General features: G+C 36.8%; 1 long non-coding RNA gene across 1 annotated transcript in view; it reads right to left on the reverse strand.

Annotated features, from left to right (window-relative positions):
- LOC134758746 (uncharacterized) overlaps positions 1-24888 on the reverse strand; it is a 153311-nt gene that overhangs the window by 124713 nt on the left and 3710 nt on the right. Inside the window, exons 2-3 of the long non-coding RNA XR_010134279.1 lie at positions 21910-22004; positions 12630-12744 (exon numbers count right to left, since the gene is read on the reverse strand). This is a non-coding gene — a long non-coding RNA (uncharacterized lncRNA). The remainder of the gene's footprint in view (positions 1-12629; positions 12745-21909; positions 22005-24888) is intronic.

The following is a 24888-nucleotide window of genomic DNA, read 5'->3' on the forward strand; positions in this document are numbered from 1 at the left end:
CCCCCATTTAAAGGTTAATTCTGCCTGTACTTCCTATACTCATTTCCAGCTTAGTTTTTTCATCACCTGTCACTATTTGGAACAAAGCATACTTCACACAGACACACAGACACACAGACACACACACACACACACACACAAAACATACTTTTTTTTCACTTTGTTGTAGTACCTAGAAAATTGATTAATAAAGACTCTAACATATTCTCACTCCAAAATAAAGTTACAAATATTCTGTTTCTTATCTTTTTTTTTTTTTTTTTTTGAGACGGAGTCTCACATTTTCGCCCAGGCTGGAGTGCAGTGGCGCCATCTCGGCTCACTGCAAGCTCCACCTCCCGGGTTCATGCCATTCTCCTACCTCAGCCTCCCTAGTAGCTGGGACTACAGGCACCCACCACCACGCCCAGCTGATTTTTTGTATTTTTAGTAGAGACGGGGTTTCACCCTGTTAGCCAGGATGGTCTCAATCTCTTGACCTTGAGATCTGCCCGCCTCGGCCTCCCAAAGTGCTGGTATTACAAGTGTGAACCACTGCGCCTGGCCTCTGTTTCTTATCTTAAATGATGGTTTATTTCCTCAAGTTTTATCTATTTAGAGTGTTATGAAAGTAGATGACAAAAACCTTCATATCCAGAGCAAACAGATAACTTCAAAAAAACCCAAAAACTATTGCAATTCTTAACAGCCATATTGGACCACACACCCTTATGTGACCAACCGCTATAATGCATCCTGGGATCTAGTAATCAGTATAAGCCAAGGCCCACTCTTGGATTTGACAGTAGGGCAGTCACTAAGAATTTGTGGGTTCTAAAAGAATGGGGATGGAAATGTAGCAGTTAGCATTCTTAATACCGAACCGCGTAAAACAACTTTGCTATTAAGTTGGTGCAAACGTAATTGCAGTTTTTGCCCTTGCCAAAAATGTTTGCACCAACCTAATAATTTCTGCTAAAAATATTATTGGAAAGCTGTTAAAAGTCCTATAGAACTTATTATCTAGGTAAACAGTTATAGAAATGGTGTAAGGCACAAATAAAAGAACCACCATACATCCAAGATCTGTCATTTTTGAAGATATTTTCGAGATAGTAAAAAATAACACTTTCAAAATATTATTATTTCTATCTTTTATTAATGTACATGTAAGTCTTTTCTTAATGTACATATGTCTTAGACATTTCCTAAATTGCACATTTAAAATAATAATAATCCTAAAAATCTAAATGTAGTTGGTATAAAGTAAACTTATGATTTTTCTTCGTATTATGAGTATGGAGGATGACAAATAATTCATATTGATTGTCAACCTTGACTTGGCTTAGGTTTCCTACTTCTCAATCTGTTGAGAAGAATTATATTATTCAATTTTAAGCTCTTAAGTGCTTTAAATTAATATAACTGATATCTAGGTATCAAAATCACACAATTTACATATCTCTCAAAGCACAACAAATGTATCCCATTGTGTATATTTATTTTACATGTCAGTAGCAATGACATTACCTACTGTATTAAAATCTAAAGACTTTTGACTTATGTAGGCTTATCTGACTTCAATAAATATAAAAGTTTTACTTTTGTCTAACACTGTCTACTTTCCACAGACTCAGGAGCATGTTTCCGATTAATAGTAAAGAGAATTTAGTTGACAACTGGCTACAGCTGTTTCAATCAGCTTAGTCTCAACATTTAGGCTAGGGGTAAATGTTCCTTTATTACTAAGAAACAAAATACAAATTAGACCTTTATTCATCTCCTTAAGTTTGGAGACTATTAAGGAGCTTCATACTTGTACTCTTCACCAAAGGAATGTAAGTGCACAGTAGACATTTTATTTAGTCAAGTTCTATCAATATTTTTTGAGTAATTATCAGTGTTGAGTTGACAGTATGATTCAACTCAGGTACCAACACATAAGGGATGATGAGTGGAGTACAGTGTTGAAAAGGACTCTAAGACTTAACGTGGGTTCAGTTGTCAAGGGTGCTATGTTAACTAGTGACACTGCCTGGTGGTGTGCAAGACTGAGAAAGGGGCTTGAATGCCACATATCTGCCATCACATAAAGGCAATGAACAAGTAATAGATGAATGTCCATCCCCCATACCAGTATTTCTCAATCTTTAGAGTATAAGAATCATCTTGTGAGCTGTGAGAAATTCAAATTGCTGGTGTCCACTTGTAGCTATTATTACTTAGTATATTTAGGCCAAGGTTTATTAACTGGCTTTTGTTTCAAGAACCCATATGAGCCTGGTGACAGTGGAACGATAACCATGCTTTGAAAGCACTGCTCTTGAGGGGAGGAGCCAAGATGGCCGAATAGGAACAGCTCCTGTCTACAGCTCCCAGCGTGAGCGATGCAGAAGACGGGTGATTTCTGCATTTCCATCTGAGGTACCGGGTTCATCTCACTAGGGAGTGCCAGACAGTGGGCGCAGGTCACTGGGTGCGTGCACCGTGCATGAGCTGAAGCAGGGCGAGGCATTGCCTCACTTGGGAAGCGCAAGGGGTCAGCGAGTTCCCTTTCTGAGTCAAAGAAAGGGGTGACGGACCGCACCTGGAAAATCGGGTCACTCCCACCCGAATACTGCGCTTTTCCGACAGGCTTAAAAAATGGCGAACCACGAGATTATATCCCGCACCTGGCTCGGAGGGTCCTACACCCACGGAGTCTCGCTGATTGCTAGCACAGCAGTCTGAGATCAAACTGCAAGGCAGCAGTGAGGCTGGGGGAGGGGCGCCCACCATTGCCCAGGCTTGATTAGGTAAACAAAGCAGCCTGGAAGCTCGAACTGGGTGGAGCCCACCACAGCTCAAGGAGGCCTGCCTGCCTCCGTAGGCTCCACCTCTGGGGGCAGGACACAGACAAACAAAAAGACAGCAGTAACCTCTGCAGACTTAAATGTCCCTGTCTGACAGCTTTGAAGAGAGCAGTGGTTCTCCCAGCACGCAGCTGGAGATCTGAGAACGGGCAGACTGCCTCCTCAAGTGGGTCCCTGACCCCTGACCCCTGACCCCCGGGCACCCTAACTGGGAGGCACCCCCCAGCAGGGGCACACTGACACCTCACACGGCAGGGTATTCCAAAAGATCTGCAGCTGAGGGTCCTCTTTGTTAGAAGGAAAACTAACAAATAGAAAGGACATCCACACCAAAAACCCATCTGTGTACATCACCATCATCAAAGACCAAAAGTAGATAAAACCACAAAGATGGGGAAAAAACAGAGCAGAAAAACTGGAAACTCTAAAAAGCAGAGCGCCTCTCCTCCTCCAAAGGAACACAGTTCCTCACCAGCAACGGAACAAAGCTGGATGGAGAATGACTTTGACGAGCTGAGAGGAGAAGGCTTCAGACGATCAAATTACTCTGAGCTACGGGAGGACATTCAAACCAAAGGCAAAGAAGTTGAAAACTTTGAAAAAAATTTAGAAGAATGTATAACTAGAATAACCAATACAGAGAAGTGCTTAAAGGAGCTGATGGAGCTGAAAACCAAGGCTCGAGAACTACGTGAAGAATGCAGAAGCCTCAGGAGCCGATGCGATCAACTGGAAGAAAGGGTATCAGCAATGGAAGATGAAATGAATGAAATGAAGCGAGAAGGGAAGTTTAGAGAAAAAAGAATAAAAAGAAATGAGCAAAGCCTCCAAGAAATATGGGACTGTGTGAAAAGACCAAATCTACGTCTGATTGGTGCACCTGAAAGTGATGGGGAGAATGGAACCAAGATGGAAAACACTCTGCAGGATATTATCCAGGAGAACTTCCCCAATCTAGCAAGGCAGGCCAACGTTCAGATTCAGGAAATACAGAGAACGCCACAAAGATACTCCTTGAGAAGAGCAACTCCAAGACACATAATTGTCAGAGTCACCAAAGTCGAAATGAAGGAAAAAATGTTAAGGGCAGCCAGGGAGAAAGGTCGGGTTACCCTCAAAGGGAAGCCCATCAGACTAACAGCGGATCTCTCGGCAGAAACCCTACAAGCCAGAAGAGAGTGGGGGCCAATATTCAACATTCTTAAAAAGAATTTTCAACCCAGAATTTCATATCCAGCCAAACTAAGCTTCATAAGTGAAGGAGAAATAAAATCCTTTACAGACAAGCAAATGCTGAGAGATTTTGTCACCACCAGGCCTGCCCTAAAAGAGCTCCTGAAGGAAGCACTAAACATGGAAAGGAACAACCGGTACCAGCCGCTGCAAAATCATGCCAAAATGTAAAGACCACCGAGACTAGGAAGAAACTGCATCAACTAACGAGCAAAATAACCAGCTAACATCATAATAACAGGATCAAATGCACACATAACAATATTAACTTTAAATGTAAATGGACTAAATGCTCCAATTAAAAGACACAGACTGGCAAACTGGATAAAGAGTCAAGACCCATCAGTGTGCTGTATTCAGGAAACCCATCTCACGTGCAGAGACACACATAGGCTCAAAATAAAAGGATGGAGGAAGATCGACCAAGCCAATGGAAAACAAAAAAAGGCAGGGGTTGCAATCCTAGTCTCTGATAAAACAGATTTTAAACCAACAAAGATCAAAAGAGACAAAGAAGGCCATTACATAATGGTAAAGGGATCAATTCAACAAGAAGAGCTAACTATCCTAAATATATATGCACCCAATACAGGAGCACAAAGATTCATAAAGCAAGTCCTGAGTGACCTACAAAGAGACTTAGACTCCCACACATTAATAATGGGAGACTTTAACACCCCACTGTCAACATTAGACAGATCAACGAGACAGAAAGTCAACAAGGATACCCAGGAATTGAACTCAGCTCTGGACCAAGCGGACCTAATAGACATCTACAGAACTCTCCACCCCAAATCAACAGAATATACATTTTTTTCACCACCACACCATACCTATTCCAAAATTGACCACATACTGGGAAGTAAAGCTCTCCTCAGCAAATGTAAAAGAACAGAAATTTTAACAAACTATCTCTCAGACCACAGTGCAATCAAACTAGAACTCAAGATTAAGAATCTCACTCAAAACCACTCAACTACATGGAAACTGAACAACCTGATCCTGAATGACTACTGGGTACATAATGAAATGAAGGCAGAAATAAAGATGTTCTTTGAAACCAACGAGAACAAAGACACAACATACCAGAATCTCTGGGACACATTCAAAGCAGTGTGTAGAGGGAAATTTATAGCACTAAATGCCCACAAAAGAAAGCAGGAAAGATCCAAAATTGACACCCTAACATCACAATTAAAAGAACTAGAAAAGCAAGAGCAAACACATTCAAAAGCTAGCAGAAGGCAAGAAATAACTAAAATCAGAGCAGAATTGAAGGAAATAGAGACACAAAAAACCCTTCAAAAAATTAATGAATCCAGGAGCTGGTTTTTTGAAAGGATTGACAAAATTGATAGACTGCTAGCAAGACTAATAAAGAAAAAAAGAGAGAAGAATCAAATAGACGCAATAAAAAATGATAAAGGGGATATCACCACCGATCCCACAGAAATACAAACTACCATCAGAGAATACTACAAACACCTCTACGCAAATAAACTAGAAAATCTAGAAGAAATGGATAAATTCCTGGACACATACACTCTCCCAAGACTAAACCAGGAAGAAGTTGAATCTCTGAATAGACCAATAACAGGATCTGAAATTGTGGCAATAATCAATAGCTAACCAACCAAAAAGAGACCAGGACCAGATGGATTCACAGCCAAATTCTACCAGAGGTACAAGGAGGAACTGGTACCATTCCTTCTGAAACTATTCCAATCAATAGAAAAAGAGGGAATCCTCCCTAACTCATTTTATGAGGCCAGCATCATTCTGATACCAAAGCCAGGCAGAGACACAACAAAAAAAGACAATTTTAGACCAATATCCTTGATGAACATTGATGCAAAAATCCTCAATAAAATACTGGCAAAACGAATCCAGCAGCACATCAGAAAGCTTATCCACCACGATCAAGTGGGCTTCATCCCTGGGATGCAAAGCTGGTTCAATATACGCAAATCAATAAACGTAATCCAGCATATAAACAGAGCCAAAGACAAAAACCACATGATTATCTCAATAGATGCAGAAAAAGCCTTTGACAAAATTCAACAACCCTTCATGCTAAAAACTCTCAATAAATTAGGTATTGATGGGACGTATTTCAAAATAATAAGAGCTATCTATGACAAACCCACAGCCAATATCATACTCAATGGGCAAAAACTGGAAGCATTCCCTTTGAAAACTGGCACAAGACAGGGATGCCCTCTCTCACCACTCCTATTCAACATAGTGTTGGAAGTTCTGGCCAGGGCAGTTAGGCAGGAGAAGGAAATACAGGGTATTCAATTAGGAAAAGAGGAAGTCAAATTGTCCCTGTTTGCAGACAACATGATTGTATATCTAGAAAACCCCATTGTCTCAGCCCAAAATCTCCTTAAGCTGATAAGCAACTTCAGCAAAGTCTCAGGATACAAAATCAATGTACAAAAATCACAAGCATTCTTATACACCAATAACAGACAAACAGAGAGTCAAATCATGAGTTAACTCCCATTCACAATTGCTTCAAAGAGAATAAAATACCTAGGAATCCAACTTACAAGGGATGTGAAAGACCTCTTCAAGGAGAACTACAAACTGCTGCTCAATGAAATAAAAGAGGATACAAACAAATGGAAGAATATTCCATGCTCATGGGTAGGAAGAATCAATATCATGAAAATGGCCATATTGCCCAAGGTAATTTACAGATTCAATGCCATCCCCATCAAGCTACCAATGACTTTCTTCACAGAATTGGAAAAAACTACTTTAAAGTTCATATGGAACCAAAAAAGAGCCCGCATTGCCAAGTCAATCCTAAGCCAAAAGAACAAAGCTGGAGGCATCACACTACCTGACTTCAAACTATACTACAAGGCTACAGTAACCAAAACAGCATGGTACTGGTACAAAAACGGAGATATAGACCAATGGAACAGAACAGAGCCCTCAGAAATAATGCCACATATCTACAACCATCTGATCTTTGACAAACCTCACAAAAACAAGAAATGGGGAAAGGATTCCCTATTTAATAAATGGTGCTGGGAAAACTGGCTGGCCATATGTAGAAAGCTGAAACTGGATCCCTTCCTTACACCTTATACAAAAATCAATTCAAGATGGATTAAAGACTTAAACGTTAGACCTAAAGCCATAAAAACCCTAGAAGAAAACCTAGGCAATACCATTCAGGACATAGGCATGAGCAAGGACTTCATGTCTAAAACACCAAAAGCAATGGCAACAAAAGACAAAATTGACAAATGGGATCTAATTAAACTAAAGAGCTTCTGCACAGCAAAAGAAACTATCATCAGAGTGAACAGGCAACCTACAAAATGGGAGAAAATTTTCACAACCTACTCCTCTGACAAAGGGCTAATATCCAGAATCTACAATGAACTGAAACAAGTTTACAAGAAAAAAACAACCTCATCAAAAAGTGGGCGAAGGACATGAACAGACACTTCTCAAAAGAAGACATTTATGCAGCCAAAAAACACACGAAAAAATGCTCATCATCACTGGCCATCAGAGAAATGCAAATCAAAACCACAATGAGATACCATCTCACACCAGTTAGAATGACGATCATTAAAAAGTCAGTAAACAACAGGTGCTGTTGGAGAAATAGGGACAGGTGGAGAAATAGGGACACTTTTACACTGTTGGTGGGACTATAAACTAGTTCAACCATCGTGGAAGTCAGTGTGGCGATTCCTCAGGGATCTAGAACTGGAAATACCATTTGACCCAGCCATCCCATTATGGGGTATATACCCAAAGGACTATAAATCATGCTGCTATAAAGACACATGCACACGTATGTTTATTGCGGCATTATTCACAATATCAAAGACTTGGAACCAACCGAAATGTCCAACAATGATAGACTGGATTAAGAAAATGTGGCACATATACACCATGGAATACTATGCAGCCATAAAAAATGATGAGTTCGTTTCCTTTGTAGGGACATGGATGAAATTGGAAATCATCATTCTCAGTAAACTATCGCAAGAACAAAAAACCAAACACCGCATATTCTCACTCATAGGTGGGAATTGAACAATGAGATCACATGGACACAGGAAGGGGAAGATCACACTCTGGTGACTGTTGTGGGGTGGGGGGAGGGGGGAGGGATAGCATTGGGAGATATACCTAGTGCTAGATGACGAGTTAGTGGGTGCAGCACACCAGCATGGCACATGTATACATCTGTAACTAACCTGTACAATGTGCACATGTACCCTAAAACTTCAAGTATAATAAACAAAACAAAACAAAACAAAAGGAATTCAATAAATAATAATAACATCTAAAAAAAAAAAGAAAGCACTGCTCTTTATAGCATACTTTCTGTTCTCACTAAAGCTCTGAAAATTCCAATCAACTAGATATTTTATTGAAATGGTATAAGGTCAAAAGTAGTGAAAATGTGAGGAGTTGGCCTAACACCTAATCCTTTATATGTACTCTTGCTATAAATAAACAAAGTTCATTCCATAAAGATAATTATCTAGATTGCTTACATAACCCCAAACACTCATGATGTCCCAGGGTACCACTGATGATTTTAACTGTCAAGCTAATGTATCAGTAGCTAAACTCAGTTGTCATTTGAGACAAGTCCAAGTAATACTGATCGCTTTTTCACAAGCGGTCTTCATACATATTTTTTCTTTTCTAAGTAAACCTCTTTCTTTAATAGGTCCCTGCATTTGTAGTTTAAGACGTGTTTCCATCTCAGTTGCTTAGCAGTTTGCTAATAACATTCATAGTGATGTTTGCCCAGGCTTAAACATGGTTTTCCATGTGCTTCTAGTCATGTGCAGTTAGTTTGACCCACTTTCCTCATCTAGTCTTTTCATACCCATTAATGTCGTGATTCAGCAAAGTCCTGAAGAGATTTTGGTACAGTTTAGTGGGTAAATACATAGACTTGGCTTGAAGGAGAAATGGGTTTTACTTTTGGCTTTGTTATTTATATGTCTGAAATTGAGCAAGATTGTTACATATGGATGGATAGTAAATAATTTTTCAGGAAATGTGTTTAATTCATTTTACTTTTAGAAAACATGCCAAAAATTCATAGCAAATTTATTAATAACTCCTGAATGAAAAATTTGGTTATGTTTTAGTTTCCTCTGGACCTGGACATAAAATTAAAATAAAAAATAAGATGTAAGTATAATTATGATGGGTAAGTTACTAGCTGCACAGGGAATAAAATTACATGACCAGATCCTTATCATCCCAAATTGAACTACTCACATTAGCACAGCAAACACGGTCTTTTCTAGAGCTAATATTTCCTCTGCCAAAATGTCCTATTTGCTTGGATTATATCAACAAATTGGCAGACCTGCCCAGCTACTGCCTTCGCCTGTCTATACATATCTTGGCCATCAGAGGCCTTGAACTCCATGCCAAATAAGCTAATCTCCTTTACCCCATTCCACAAACATTTTTCTTTTATCATTTACTCTGATTTACCTAATTATTGTCCTTAATCCTTGTGGCAGAAACGGCCATTTGCCTATATTTTATCCATTCTTGTCTTTTTCCTTAACAACAGAAAGCTGATTTTATTGGAAATGAAATGCACTGGCAAAGAAAACTGCAATTTCTTGCCCCCTAGACAAGTGGGACTAGCCTTGTAACTGCTTACTTCTGGCTAAAGAGCTTTAACAGTAGTTTTAGGTCATGAAACTGGAATCTTAAAGGGAAGTAGGGGTGAGGAGTCAACTAGCATATGCCATTTTGTCTTTTTTTTTTTTTTTTCTACCTGAAAGGCAATTGGGATGGTAGGCATCCTAGCGGCTATCTCATAACCATGAGGTCACCTCAGGTATGGTAGCCTAAGGATGGCAGAACACATATATGGAAACAAGAGGGAAATCAATATGATTGAGTGGCTACTTTGGGTCTGGACTTCCCAATGTACATCTCATTATTTAAAACAAGTATGAGTTCCTAACTTATTTTAAGAATTGACTGATTTCTGTTACTTATAGACTACCACATTGATTCATTACTCTGATAGAGGCAACTCAGATAAAAATGATTTTTAATGGGTGTAGCACACCAACATGGCACATGTATACATATGTAACAAACCTGCACGTTGTGCACATGTACCCTAAAACTTAAAGTATAATAATAATAAAATTTAAAAAATGATTTTGACAATGGCTTTATAGAATCTGGTAATTTTCCAATAAAACCCTTTCCTATATGTAAACTTTGTTTTTCTTTTATTTCAACTAAAGAGGGGGAAATTATGGCAGAAGGTATTGCCAGTTATTTGAATTACCAAAAAGTTAGAAGAAATTTAATCCAAATTCATAAGTTTTCTACTTGCTTGTGATAAATAGTTTGAGGAACACAGTAAGCCACCATATACGGTAAAATATTGTTTGTACAATTCCTAACTGATGAAATAGTCATATCCCTTAAAATACGTTAGAAAAAGACCCTTACCAGTATTGAGGTATTACTGGAACTTTAAGTGGAACAATAACTTCGAGTTAGGAGTTGCCCTGTTTCTGGCAAAAGTTTAACATTTCTGGATCCCACCCACCCAACACTGTATTCTATGCATTTATTGTGTGGGTCAAAAATGCCTCCTGGGGAGACACTGCCTCTCTGCCCCTCCTCTTACACTTCTTTCTCTTCTATCAACCCCCATTGAAAAATTGCTGGATCAAGAAGAATCTGAGATAATTCTGCCTTAAGAACATATCCATTTATTCCTCTATTTTATCTGTTCTACATTTAAGTCTCTATCTCTATTGATTTAAAATATTGAAGATATATAACCTCTACTATTCTAACCTCTATTATTCTCTAATAATAAAATTATGTCCATTCGAACCCCTTTTATCTCTCATTTTCATGAAATATGTCAGAAAATGGCAATCAACACAAAATTTTAGAAGTAAGTGTAAATGAAATTATTATGAATGTATAATGGGTACAACAGAGATTTTTAGTCTAGATTCGCCATTAACTTGCTACAAACTTCTTAGAGATTTTATTTATCAATGAAGTGTAGTTAACAAAACCTTCAAATTCTATGACATGGTAATGTTATTACAATAATATAGAATGATGTGTGTGTGATCATTTTACATGAAACGGTGGGATAGTGTTATTTCTTTAAAGTGGGGAAAATTTAATGTGTCCAGATATTCATGTATTCACAAATATATGTCTTGAGGCTTAAAGAATCTGATCACTAGTTTCATCACTTTCTGGCTAGTTATATAAGATGTACAGTGATAAACAAATTATGAATATGACACCATCCCCTTATTTATACTTATATTTAAATTTGTACTTAGTGTGACCGTGAATCACATATATTTGTAACCATTTTCCATTAGTAATGAAGTTTTCTATATTGATACTACTGAAGTATGTTAAAATAGTACCTAATTTCCAGAAAAAAAAGCTCTTAAACATGTACATAGCACACAATCAGTACCCAACCCTGTCTACCAGTATTAATTCCATAAATCTAACCAACAAAAAAACAAAAATACTATTACTACTTCATTTTAAAGACGATGAAACAAAATCACAGAGAGTCTTAAAAAGTGTAAAAACTTACATGGCAATTAAGCACTGGAATCCACATTATAATTCAGGTAATCTGACTAAAAAGTATATATTCTTTGCCACTAACAATACAAAGAATGTATATATTTTATGTAAAAATAATTTTGATTTGATAGTCATTTTATCTTACATTTTAAAAGGCATTTTGAGCTCTAAAAATCAAATATCCTTCAAGTTTGCCACCTGGTAGCTGCTTTGACAAAATTCTATTTTAATTTTCTTCAAAAATTAATATCTGAATTAAGTGTTGAATGGAAGCTGCGATTTGTGAATGTCCAATTTGTTTTTCTCTTGCTAGTCATGTCAACAATCGAATTGGACATTTTTACTTATACATAGTAGGTAGAATTCTGGCAGGAGAGAATATGACAGAGAGGGAAGATGAAAAATATTAATCAACTATAAGGTATCAATCAACATGTTTATGAGAATAACTTTATAAACTGCTAATCTTTCCCTAATAACACATGACACACAAATGGGGGTGGGACAAGATGATATTAAATTTTAAGAATATTCTGCTAACATCTTAAATTATGCATTATTCCATGTTTTTATACATTCAATATTTAAATAAAATTTATTTGGTATAAAAGCCTCTCTAGTAAAGTAACATCACTAATAAATTTGATTGTTTCAATGCTCAAGTACAGATAATGTGTTGCTACCATAGAATACATTTCACACCTTTCTACAACAATTCACTTTCTGAATATATGTCAAGGGCAGGTAATTTATCTTTTTCGTCAAAGCCAGCTAAAATATTTACAGTTTTAAGGTGAGCATTTTATGATATACTGCATTATTTTTTTATTATCTGTATGTCATCATAAGTATCTTTTGATTTCTATAATTAAATTTTAAAGTACAATGGAATTTTAACCAGTCTCATTTTGGTAATTTTAAAGTTAAAATTAATACACAAAATAAAAGTCTCACCTAGACTTGGATGCTGCTTCTGATTATATCAGGTTTATGAAAATTACTAACAAGCCTCTATCTTTTCCAAATATTTGTTGTGTTTTTTTTCCTCAATACAGTGCTTGACATACACCTGATAACAAGAATGATAAGAAATATTTGGACAATGTTACATGACGCTATAAAATAAAAAATAATTATTTGATCATGAAACCTAGGTCTCAATTAGTGACTTCAAATCCCTCCCTGGGTCTCAAAGAGTGACTTCAAATTCCTCCCTTATGCAAGGGAAGAAATAAAAACATACCAGCAGAAATTATATTACATTAATTCAAACTATTTCTTATTTTCTAAAAAACTGATAAAGATCCTAAGAGATGTTTAGTTTATTTCTCATGATGTTAAACATATTGTATAATTATAAATTATTAATGAATATAATGAATTGTAAAGGATCTCAATTAGAAAAGGAAACTTCGAAGCCTTTTTCATTGCATTTTAAATAAAATGTATAGATTGGGAGCCAAGATGGATGACTAGATGCAGCCAGGAAGAGCATCTCCCACAGAGATCAGACGATCAAGAAGGATGGTATACTCTGGTTCCTGGCCCCCAGGGGCTCTGTGGGAAGAGGTGAATTAAATAGGTGAGGAGTGACCCATTCTCACCACAGACCTCCAGAATCCTAGCTGCAGGAGACCCCATGACCTCCATGGACATTTGAGCTAACAGGGAGAGCTGCTTGGAGAGGTGTTGGGGATAAGACTCCAGCCTACGTAGAGCCAAGAGGGTTTGGCATGGGAACAGCTGCCATGGAACATGACCAAGACATCGATACCCCAAGGCTTGCTATGCTCCTTTAGGGGGCATTGGCTTTTGCTGACTGTCGAACCTGGACACAGCAGTGTGGTCTTACCTGTGGGAGGGGAAAGTCTAATCTCAGTGCCCCACTGTGTGCTGGCCTCTGACACGGTCATTGCCTGGTCATGCCCACTTGCAGCACAGCCTTGGATGCCTGAGGGGGTGCGGAGCAGTCTCTTGGCAGCTGACATTATAGCTCCTTTGCCAGCAGACCAAGCATAACCATCGAAGAGATTCAAAAGACAAGTCCCTGCTGATGGGCACCCACCCATCCACAGCCTCCTCCCATCGCTTTGACAGCATGCATTTGCTCATGGACTTCTGCACCACTTTGCTGGTGCAAGAGGGTACACAGAACTCACTGCCCCATTGCCACCCGCACATGCATGTGCAGACCTCATGGCTGCCACCCTGCCTCCACTAGCATGTTTGTACCCTGCCTCACCACTACTACTGATGCGAATGCACACACAGACCTGCCACCCAACTTCTGCTGTTGCCCCACCCCAGCTGACACACGTACCCCACTTCACCACCACTGCCACTAACACATGTGCACAAGCATGGATCCCACTTCATCAGCACCATGATAAAACACTTTGGCTGGTACTCCCGACCTGAGTGTTTCTGTTAACAACTGAGGAACACCTTGCCCCCTCCAGGGCAGGAGGTGCTCAACCTCGAGAGGCCAGAGAACAAAGCCATGGGGCAGGTACCAGCCCCCAAGTGTTACAGCATGCAGCCCAGGAGTGCTGGGTTGAGCCTTGGCCCAGGACAATCTTCCAGAAATGAAGCTAGTCAACTGAACCCTCCTTATACCACTCTCAAGGACATCAAATAATATAAAAACAAAACAAAACAAAAAACCCATCTGAAGGACAACAACTTCAAAGATTAAAAGAACATCAGTCCACAGCGATGAGAAAGAACCAACACAAGAAGTCTGGCAACTCAAAAAGCCAGAGTGTCTTCTTATTGCCAAATGATGTACCAGTTCCCCAACAATAGTTCTCGACCAGGCTGAAATGGCTGCAATGAGACACACAGAATTCAGAATCTGGATTAGAATGATAATCAAGCCTCAGGAGAAAGTTGAAACCCAATCTAAGGAATCCAGTAAAATGATATAAGAGCTGAAAAACAAAATAGCCATTTTAAGAGAAAAAACAAAACCAACCCGATAGAGCTGAAAAACTTACTATAGGAATTCGATGATAAAATTAGAAATATTAGCAGCAGAATAGACCAAACTGAAGAAATAATCTCAGAGATCAAAGACTTGTTCTTCAAATCAATACAGTCAGACAAAAATAAAGAAAAAATAATTTAAATAATGAACAAAACCTCCAAGAAATGGGGGATTATGTAATGTGAGATTATGTAATGTGTAAATGTGAGATTAGTGCTATACATGAAATCAAACCTAGGATTTATTTGCATCCCTGAAAGAGAGGGAGAGACAAGAACGAACTTGGAAAAAGTACTTGATGATATTGTCAATGAACATTTCCTCTATGTTGTTAGAAAGGTCAGCATTCTAATTCAGAAAAGGCAGAGAACCCCTGTGAGATACTATACAAGATGTCCTTCCCCAAGACACATAATCATCAGATTTCCCAAAGTCAATGTGAAATAAAAAAATATTAAAAGCATTTAGAGACAGGCCTCTAACAAAGGGAACTCCATCAGGCTAACAGCAGACCTTTCAATAGAAACCCTATAAGCCAGAAGAGATTGAAGACTTATACACAGTGTTCTTAAAGAAACACAATTCTAAGCAGTAATTTCATATCCAGTCAACTAAGCTTCATAAGCAAAGAAGAAATAAGACCCCTTTCAGACAAGCAAATGCGAAGGGAATTTGTTACCATCAGACCTGCTTACAAGAAATCTTTATGGGAGTGCTATACATGAAAGTAAAAGACTGTTACTAGCCACCGCAAAAGCACACTTAAGTACATAGACCATTAGCACTAAAAAAGGAGCCACACAATCAAATCTGCATAATAAGCAGCTAAAAACAAGATGAAAGAAGCAAATCCACACATATCAATATTAACCTTGAATGTAAACAGAATAAATGCCCCAATTAAAAGGCACAGAGTGCCAAGTTGGATAAAAAAGCAAGACCCAACTATATGCTATCTTTAAGGGACCAATCTCACAGGTAGTAACACCCATTGACTCAAAGTAAAGGAATAGATAAAAATCTACCAAGCAAATAGAATACAAAAAAGAGCAGGTGTTGCTATTCTAATTTGAGACAAAACAGACTTCTTCAAACAAACAATGATCAAAAAGACAAACAAGGGCATAACATAATGATAAAGGGTTCAATTAAACAAGAAGAATTAACTATCCCAAATATATATGCACTCAACGCTGGGACGCCCAGATTCATAAAACAAGTTCATAGGGATCTATGGTGAGATTTGAATAACTATACACTAATAGTGGGAGACTTCAACACCCTGCTGACAGTATTATACAAATCACTGGGGCTGAAAACTAACAGAGATAACTGGGAGCTAAACTTGGCACTTGACCAAATGAATCTAACACATGTCTACAGAACACTTCACCCAACAACAGAATATACATTATTCTCATCTGCACATGATACATACTCTAAAATCGACCACACAATCAGCCACAAAACAAATCAACAAATTCACAAAACCAAAAACATATCAACCACAATCTTGGACCACCGTGCAGTAAGCAAAGAAATAAGTACTAAGAAGATCTCTCAAAACCATGCAATAACATGGAAAATAAACAACCTGCTTCTGAATGAGTTTTGGGTAAACAAAGCAGAAATCATGAAATTCTTTGAAACCAATGAAAACAAATAAACAACATACAAGAATCTCTGGGACACAGCTAAAGCAGTGTTATAAGAAAAGTCATAAGAAAAGTTTTAGCACTAAATGCCCATCTCAAAAGTTAGAAAGATCTCAAATTAACAAGCTAACATCACACCTAGAAGAACTAAATAAACAACTCCAACACTAGCAGAAGAAAAGAAATAACCAAAATCAGAGCTGAACTGAATGAAATGGAGACATGAAAACCCATACAAAGGATCAATGAAACCAGAGTTAGTTCTTTGAAAGAATAAATAAGATTGATGGACTGGTAGGTAGACTAATAAAAAAAAAGGAGAAAATACAAATAAACACAATCAGAAATGATAAAGGTGATATAACCACTGACATCACAGAAATACAAAAACAAACAAACAAACAAAAACCTTCAGACAAGACATTATTACAAACATCTCTAGGCACACAAACTAGAAAACCTACAAGAAGTGGATAAATTTCTGAAAACATTCAAACTCCCAAGATTGAACTAAAAATAAACTAAAACACAGAACAGGCCAATAATGACTTCTGAAATTGAATCAATAATAAAAGCCTACCAACCAGAAAAAGCCCTATACCAGACAGATTCACAGCTGAATTTTACCGGATGTATAAGGAAGAGGTAGTAACAAATCTACTGAAACTACTCCAAAAAATTTAGGAGAAGGGATTCCTCCCTAACTCATCCTGATATCAAATCCTGGCAGAAACACAGCAGAAAAAGTTAAAACTTCAGGCCAATTTCCCTGATGAACATAGATACAAAAATCCTCAAGAAAATACTGTATTCAGCAAACTGAATACAGTGGCATATCAAAAAGTGAAGTCACCACGATCAAGTAGGGTTTATCCCTGGGATGTAAAGTTGGTTCAACATACATGAATCAATAAATATGGTTCATCACATAAACAGAACTAAAAGCAAAAAACATATGATTGCCTCAATAGATGCAGAAAAAGCATCTGATAAAATTCAACATCCTTTATATTAAACATCCTCAATAAACTAGGCATTGAAGACACACACTTCAAAATAATATGACAAGCGCCATCTATGACAAGCTCACAGCCAACATCATATTGAATGGGCAAAAACTGGAAGCATTCCCTCTGAGAACTGGAAGAAGAGTATTACTCTCACTACTTTTATTCAACATAGAACCGGATGTCCTAGCCAGAGCAATCAGGCAAGAGAAAGAAATAAAACGCATCCAAATAGGAAGAGATGAAATCAAGCTATCTTTCTTCACATACATAATGATTTTATACCTAAAAAAAAAAAAAAACAGAGTTTCTGCCTAAAAGCTTCTAGAGCTGATAAACAACTTCACCAATGCCTCAGGATACAAAATCAATGTGCAAAATTTACTAGCATATCTATTCACCAACAACATACAATCTGGAAGCCAAGTCAAGAACAAAATACCATTCACAATAGCCACAACAATATTAAAATACCGAGGAATACAACTAACAAGGGAGGTGAAAAACCTCTAGAATGAGAATTTAAAAACCCTGAATTAAGAAATCAGAAACAACACAAACAAATGGAAAAATATTCCATACTCATGGATAGGAAGAGTCAATATTGTTAAAATGGCTATACGGTCCAAACCAATGTACAGATTTAACACTCTTCTTATCAAACTACGAATGGCATTTTTCACAGAATTAGGAAAATATGTTCTAAAATTTATATGGATATAAGGGGTTGCATAGCAGTATATTCAAGTTTCTGTACAAGGCATTTGAGGTCGGGGCATAGAAAAACACTGAGGTACTGTATGTATGTTGTTTGTGCATGAGACTGTAACTCCTTGACCCTGAAAACAGGACAAGTAACTCAGTGTGTGATACGGAATGCTGAAAACAGTCTCTTAAGAATGTAGTTTAACTGCTTTTACAAGGCCATATGTATCTCATGACCCGACGACAAAATGCCATCTGGTGGATGTCTGTAGTAGCAAGCCCTTTCAATAGATACTTGGTGGATGGATTCTGGGGGACACTCTCTCAGAAGAGCTGCCCCTCACCCCGCTCAGCTGGAATTGTCTGAGTACTCATTCTCAGCATTCACTGAAAGCTATAAGCTGCAATGGAACCAAAAGAGAACCCAAATAGCCATGATAATCCAAAGCAAAATTACAAAGATGAAGGCATTATACTATCTGACTTCAAACTATACTACAAGGATACAGTAAACAAAACAGCATAGTACTGCTTAAAAAGTAGACACACAAACCAATGAAACAGGTTACAGAACCCAGAAATAAAGCCTCACACCTACAATCACCTGATCTTTGACAAAACCAACAAAAACAAGCCATGAAGAAAGGGAACCCTATTCAATTAATGGCAAAATAAATGACTAGTCATATGCAGAAGATTAAAAATGGACCCTTTCCTTTCACCATACACAAAAATCAACTCAAGATAGACTAAAGACTTAAATGTAAAACCAAAAACAATAGAAAACCTTGAAGAAAACCTAGAAAACACCATTCTAGACATAAGCCCTGGCAAAGACTTCATGTCGAAGATGTCAAATGCAATTACACCAAAAACAAAATTGGCAAAAGGTAACTAATTAAACTAAAGTTTCTGCACAGCAAAATAAACTATGAACAGAGTAAACACACAACCTACAGAATGGGAGAAAACCTTTGCAAACTACGCAACCAACGAAGGCTTAATATCCAGAATTTATAAGGATTTTAACAAATGAACAAGTAAAAAACAAACATCCCCATTATAAATTGAGCCAAAGATGTAAACAGACATTTTTCAAAAGAAGTTACACACATGACCAACAAGCACATGAAAAAATGCTCAACATCTCTAATCATTAGAGAAATGTAAATCAAAACCACTGTGAGATACTATCTCACACCAATCAATCAGAATAGCCAATATTAAGAAGTCAAAAAATAAGAGATTCTGGTGAGGTCATGGATAAAAGAAAACATTTATACACTGCTAGTGGGAAGAGAAATTAGTTCAGCCACTGTGGAAAGTAGTTTGGAGATTTCTCAAAGAACTTAAAACAGAACTACCATTCCAACCTAGCAATCCCATTATTGGGTATATACCTAAAGGAACATAAATCATCCTACTTTAAAGACACATGCACACATGTGTTCACTGCAGCACTACTCACAATAGCAAAGATGTGGAACATACCTAAATGCCCATCAAAGGTAAACTGAATGAAGAAAATGTGATACATATATACCATGGAATTCTATACAGCCATAAAAGAGAATGAAATCATGCAGCAACATGGATAGTGCTGTAGGCCATTATGCTAAGTGAATTAATTTAGAAACAGAAAAGAAAATACTGCATGCTCTCACTTGTGTTTGAGAGATGAACATCAAGTACACATGGACACAAAGAAATGAACAATAGACACCAAGGTCTACTTGAGAGCTGAGGGTGGGAGGAAGAGAAAAATAAAAAATCTACCCATCAAGTACTATGCTTATTACGTTAGTGATGAAATAATCTGTGCACCAAACCCCCATGACACACAATTTACGCATGTAAGAAACCTGCATGTGTACCCCCGAACCTAAAATAAAAGTTGAAAATAAAATAAAAATAAAGTAAATATATAAATAAAATGAAACAGTTTTTGTAATCACCTTAGCTTACTTTCTTAGAAAATTCTGTTATCAATAGGAATATAATTTATTCCTGATGTAATATTTCATATTTTTAATATTTAAAAGCATGTAAATAGCATGTCAATTTTATATATGTGAATTAGTCCATATGTAAATGGGACATAATTATACAATAATGAATTATTTACTAAACTTATAATTCCCAAATTTCCAAACTCATATTTTATATTTATACACATTTTTTTTTTGATACAGAGTCTCACTCTTTTGCCCAGGCTGGAGTGCAGTGGTAGACTCTCGGCTCACTGCAACTTCCACATCTCAAGTTCAAGTGATTCTCCTGCCTCAGCCTCCCAAGTAGAGGTATATGCTTTTTATGTGGTAAGCTTTGGTGATGTCTGAATATTTAATAACTTGCATGGCACAGACACAGAACAGACACTAGCTTTGACAAACAGAAAAGGACAATCATTAGTGTGCAAATTTAGAAAATATCAACCCTTGTAGGTCACATTACAATTTAGTAATTAATAGAAATCTTTGACCTAATTCTTACTCTTGGGACCATTCTTCCTTTCATATCCAAGTGACTTTCCTCCCTTATCTTCTTTGTCTTTGCACAACTATCACCTTTACAGTGACTACTCCTTGACCATGGCACATATAGTTTCCATCTTCCTCATTCTGCTTAATATTTCTCTATAGCACTTATTGTGAATAAAATTTTATTGACACATAGCCATACCCATATATTTACCTATTGTCTGGGGTTGCTTTGTCACTACAGTGCCAGTTTGTAAAAGTATGAGAGATCCCGTGGCTGGCAAAGCCTAAAGAAGTATATCATATCTGGTCCTCTGCAGAAAAGTTTGCCAATCCACACCTTGCATAATTCACTTACTTATGATGTTCATTGTGTGTCTCACCTCAGCAGATTATAAATTCCATGGAAACAGAAGTTTTATCTTTTTTGTTCTCTGCATCACTTTTCTATCCCAATTACCTATTAACAGCACTTGACACATAGTAGGCACTTAATAAATATTGGTAAAAAAAGGAATGGATAAATGGAAAACTAAACAAAATGTTTATCACATTTTCCATATATTTGCTCTCTTCACTACTTATGTTTTTAAAAGACAGTTTACAGTTTCATTAAAAATAGGTATACGAGAACTTAAAAAATAAAAAGAAGTATGTAAATTTTTTATGGCAGGCATTATAAATTGTGGCCAATTATTCATAATAAAAATAAAAATAAATTGTTGAATGAATTCATGACTTTTAATATATTATAGAAATATGTAATATATTTAATTTTTGTATTGTCAGACATAATTCACTGGCAGATGGAAAAATAGGAGTACTTTACCCATTTGAAAGTAAAAGTGAAAGTGGATATTGCTATTCTTTTTTAATGTGACAAAAATTTTTTTAAAAAATGGATTTATGACGTGGAAAGTGTATAGAAAAAAAGCTGCTTCATTTTAGTGTTTATAATAGACAAGTAAAGTAATGTAAAGAGTTGTCAGATTTGAACACAAGATATTAAGAAAGTAGATTTCAAAAACATTATGAAAAAAACAAAATTTCAAAAGACTTTACGTGTGACTACGGCTTAAAACGAATGGAAAAAATGTGGTAAGTAAATTTTGATAAAACAATATGACGCAATGTCAGTGACAAAGAAAAAGTTCTTTCTTAGACAAGACCTAAGAAATATAAGTAGTTTTTCAAGTTAATGGTTATGTTAAAAGCTTATGTACAGAAAATTGTGAAACATTTTCTGTCATTAGCTGAGACCTGACACATGATAAAGGCTAGAAAATGTATGTTACAATATTACGAGTCAAAAAACAAAAAGAAAAAGAATGTTCCCACTAAAAAGAAAAGATGGTGTACTGTTCTACATTGAAAATAAGAAAAATTAATTCTCCACTTTACCATGGCCAGTTGGGTTCCCAGGTGCTAGAAAACAGATTCTGAGACATACATTAGCCTGAAGAGTGTTTGTTGTGGAGTTCTCCTGGGATTATCATCTGTGGAAGGAACAGAAATAAAGAACTGAGCAAACGACGAAGATGAGTTGTAATGCACTCCCAACCAAAAGGGCACCCTTTGGGAACACTCTGGAGATATGGCCCATCAGAATTGTTTCAAGTTGAAGTGACATAACCAGGACATTTTACCCTTCCTTTGATAAGCCATGGGTGAGGCTACTATTGGAAGGAGTAATAATGTGGATCATGGTAATTTTCTTCAGAGGAACAATTCACAAATAGGGCTTAAATGCAAAAATGTCTTTGGGCAGAATTCACAATTAGTGTGTTGATAACACAGGGAATTCATGCATGAAAAGACATCTAATCAATGTATCATAACATCAATTATAGTCCACTAACTTCAATGAGGTCTGGGAGTAGTTCCGCTTGGGTCGCGGTGAACCTCTCTTGCTGAGGTACTTAGAAGATTAAGGTTAATGGAATAGGTTCTAGTCCTTGCTTCTGCAGCTATTCTCAGGACCACAACAGAACAATCATCATTTCCATCCTCTGCTGTATATTCTTAATTCCCCTTACCTTCTGGGGGCTTATTTGGTGTTGCAAACCAGGCATCATCCCAGAGGGTTGTGAGAAGTTGGTTAGCATGCCCTATTTGGTGATATGTCTTTTATTTATTCTTGTTGTTCATGTTTTCTATATATTTGCTGATTTTTTCCTAGTAAATGTATCTATCATTGAGAGTGGAATATTGAAGTCACTCAAAATTTGTTTTCTTCTTTTAATTCTTTGTGTTTGCTTACTATATTCCTGGGGTCTGTTTTAACATGCTTATGTATTCACAGTTTTTAATCTCTTGATAATAATAGATATTTTAATTGTGATGATAAGTTGTCTTTAGTAACATATTTTTAAAACTTATTGTGATAAAATTAATGTAGTCACTTCATCTCCTTTATGCTTTCTTTTTGCACAGCATGCCTTCTTTAATTCCTTCAGCATTTCAATTTATTTTCATATTGATGGGAACAGAATTGTGGGTTATGTGTTGTCAGGGTAACCCCAACTGTTTGCCAGTTTACTTATATCATTCTATTGTCCTCTGACTTACATAATCTCAAAGAGAATTCAGTATTTCTCACAGTTTTCTCCTTTACATAATGATCCCCTTCCCCCTACAGCTTTCTTCAAGATTTTCTTCTTTACCTTTTGTTTGTGTAAGTTTAAATATGATATGTCTAGGTGATATTTTTGGTGGAGTGCCCTTACTTATCCAGTTTGGTTTTCTATGAGATTCTTGAATCTGTGGTGGCTCTTTATTATAATTTTGGAAAATCCTCATCCATTAGGTATTGAAATATTTTTTCTCCTTTTTTTGAGACACAATTATGCATATATTACAATGTTTAACATTGATTCATAGCTTTTGGTAGTGTTATGGTTTTTATTCTTTCTCCTTTTTTCTCTTTACGTTTCAGTATGGATAATTTTTAATGACTTCATATTGAAATTCATTAATTATTTCCCTAGGTATTTTGGGTCTATTCTGAAGTTTCTGACAGTGGCATTTTTCCAAATACATTTTTCTTACAATTTTTATAGCATTTTCACTTAATTTTTTAGTTTTCATTTTATGATATTTTCTATCTGATCTTGCAACTTTTTCATTAGAATCATTACCCTATTTTAATCATAGTTATTTTAAATTCTCCATCAGACAGTTTGAATATTAGTATCATGCCTGTGTGTGCTGAGAAAAACAACTTGACTCCTGAAAATGGCCACAGCTTTTCTTCTACTGGGCCTTTAGTGCAAGGTGTTAAGTAATCTAATTAGGAGTTGGGTTGGGTTAGATGTTAGTTTTGTTTTGTTTTTGGTTGCTATGAGTACCCTCAGTGAACCACAGATTTCAAATTCCTATAGCTACTTCATGGGTTTATGGTATAGATTGAGTTTTTAGAGCAATGTCGGTTGGAGTATAAAATTTAGGTCTTCCCTTTATATTTGCCTCACGACCTTTGCATTCTCTTGATCCTTCTGTCCTTCTTCCAGGAATAATATACTGTTGATTATTACTCAAAACTTGTTAAATTGGTCATGAGGAGGGCAGTTGGAGGAGTCCATTCTCTGTGGCTCTGGATTAAACTTCTGTCTTAGGTATGACTATGTTCCCAAGTCTCAGGATTGTAGGCTTACTTTTTTCACCCACCAAGGACTGTAGTTGTGGGCAGAGTACCTATCCTGCCCTTCTCCTAAGAACAGCTCCCCCCTCCCCCTTTTTCCTTCCCACAGATGCAATTAGTCCTTACAAATGCCTTAAAAACAACAATGCTTTTTGTCCTTATACCTACCTACTGAGGCTTTTGCTTCGCAGTGAAGGTATGCAAGAAAGATCTCAGTAGAATTTCTTGCACTTTTATACACCTCCTGTTACCCAACCCCAGCTTGCATTCCAATCAAACTTTTTAGGGATCTTTCTGATATCATCTGTGAGTGTAAGTATGTCTGCAAAAGGGTATGAACTTCCCCAGTCTCTGTGACTCCCAGGCCACAGGTTTATACTGCTCTCCACTTCACATTCAGCTTTTAAAACTTTTCAAATATTCTGTTTGAACTCTTCTTACTGATTTCCAGTGGCTTGTAACCCGGATGAGCAAGTACTCACATCTGCTGTTTCCCAAGAAAAGTATTTTATCCTTAGATTTTGGCCAGTTTGTTGTTCTGCATCCTTAGCTATGCAAGGAGTTTAAAAATAAAATCTGAATTTAAAGTTGACCTGATTTTTAAAATTACATAATGAAATGACCTTTTTCTGTTATCTACATTTAGAAGCAGAAGTATACTTAATTTTAATTAGTAGTTATTCCCATTTTTCAGAATATTAAGACAGCTTAGCTATAGCCACCCAATTCCATTGTCCTTA

Source organism: Gorilla gorilla, chromosome 5, assembly GCF_029281585.2.
Source record: "Gorilla gorilla gorilla isolate KB3781 chromosome 5, NHGRI_mGorGor1-v2.1_pri, whole genome shotgun sequence".
Taxonomy (NCBI): domain Eukaryota; kingdom Metazoa; phylum Chordata; class Mammalia; order Primates; family Hominidae; genus Gorilla; species Gorilla gorilla.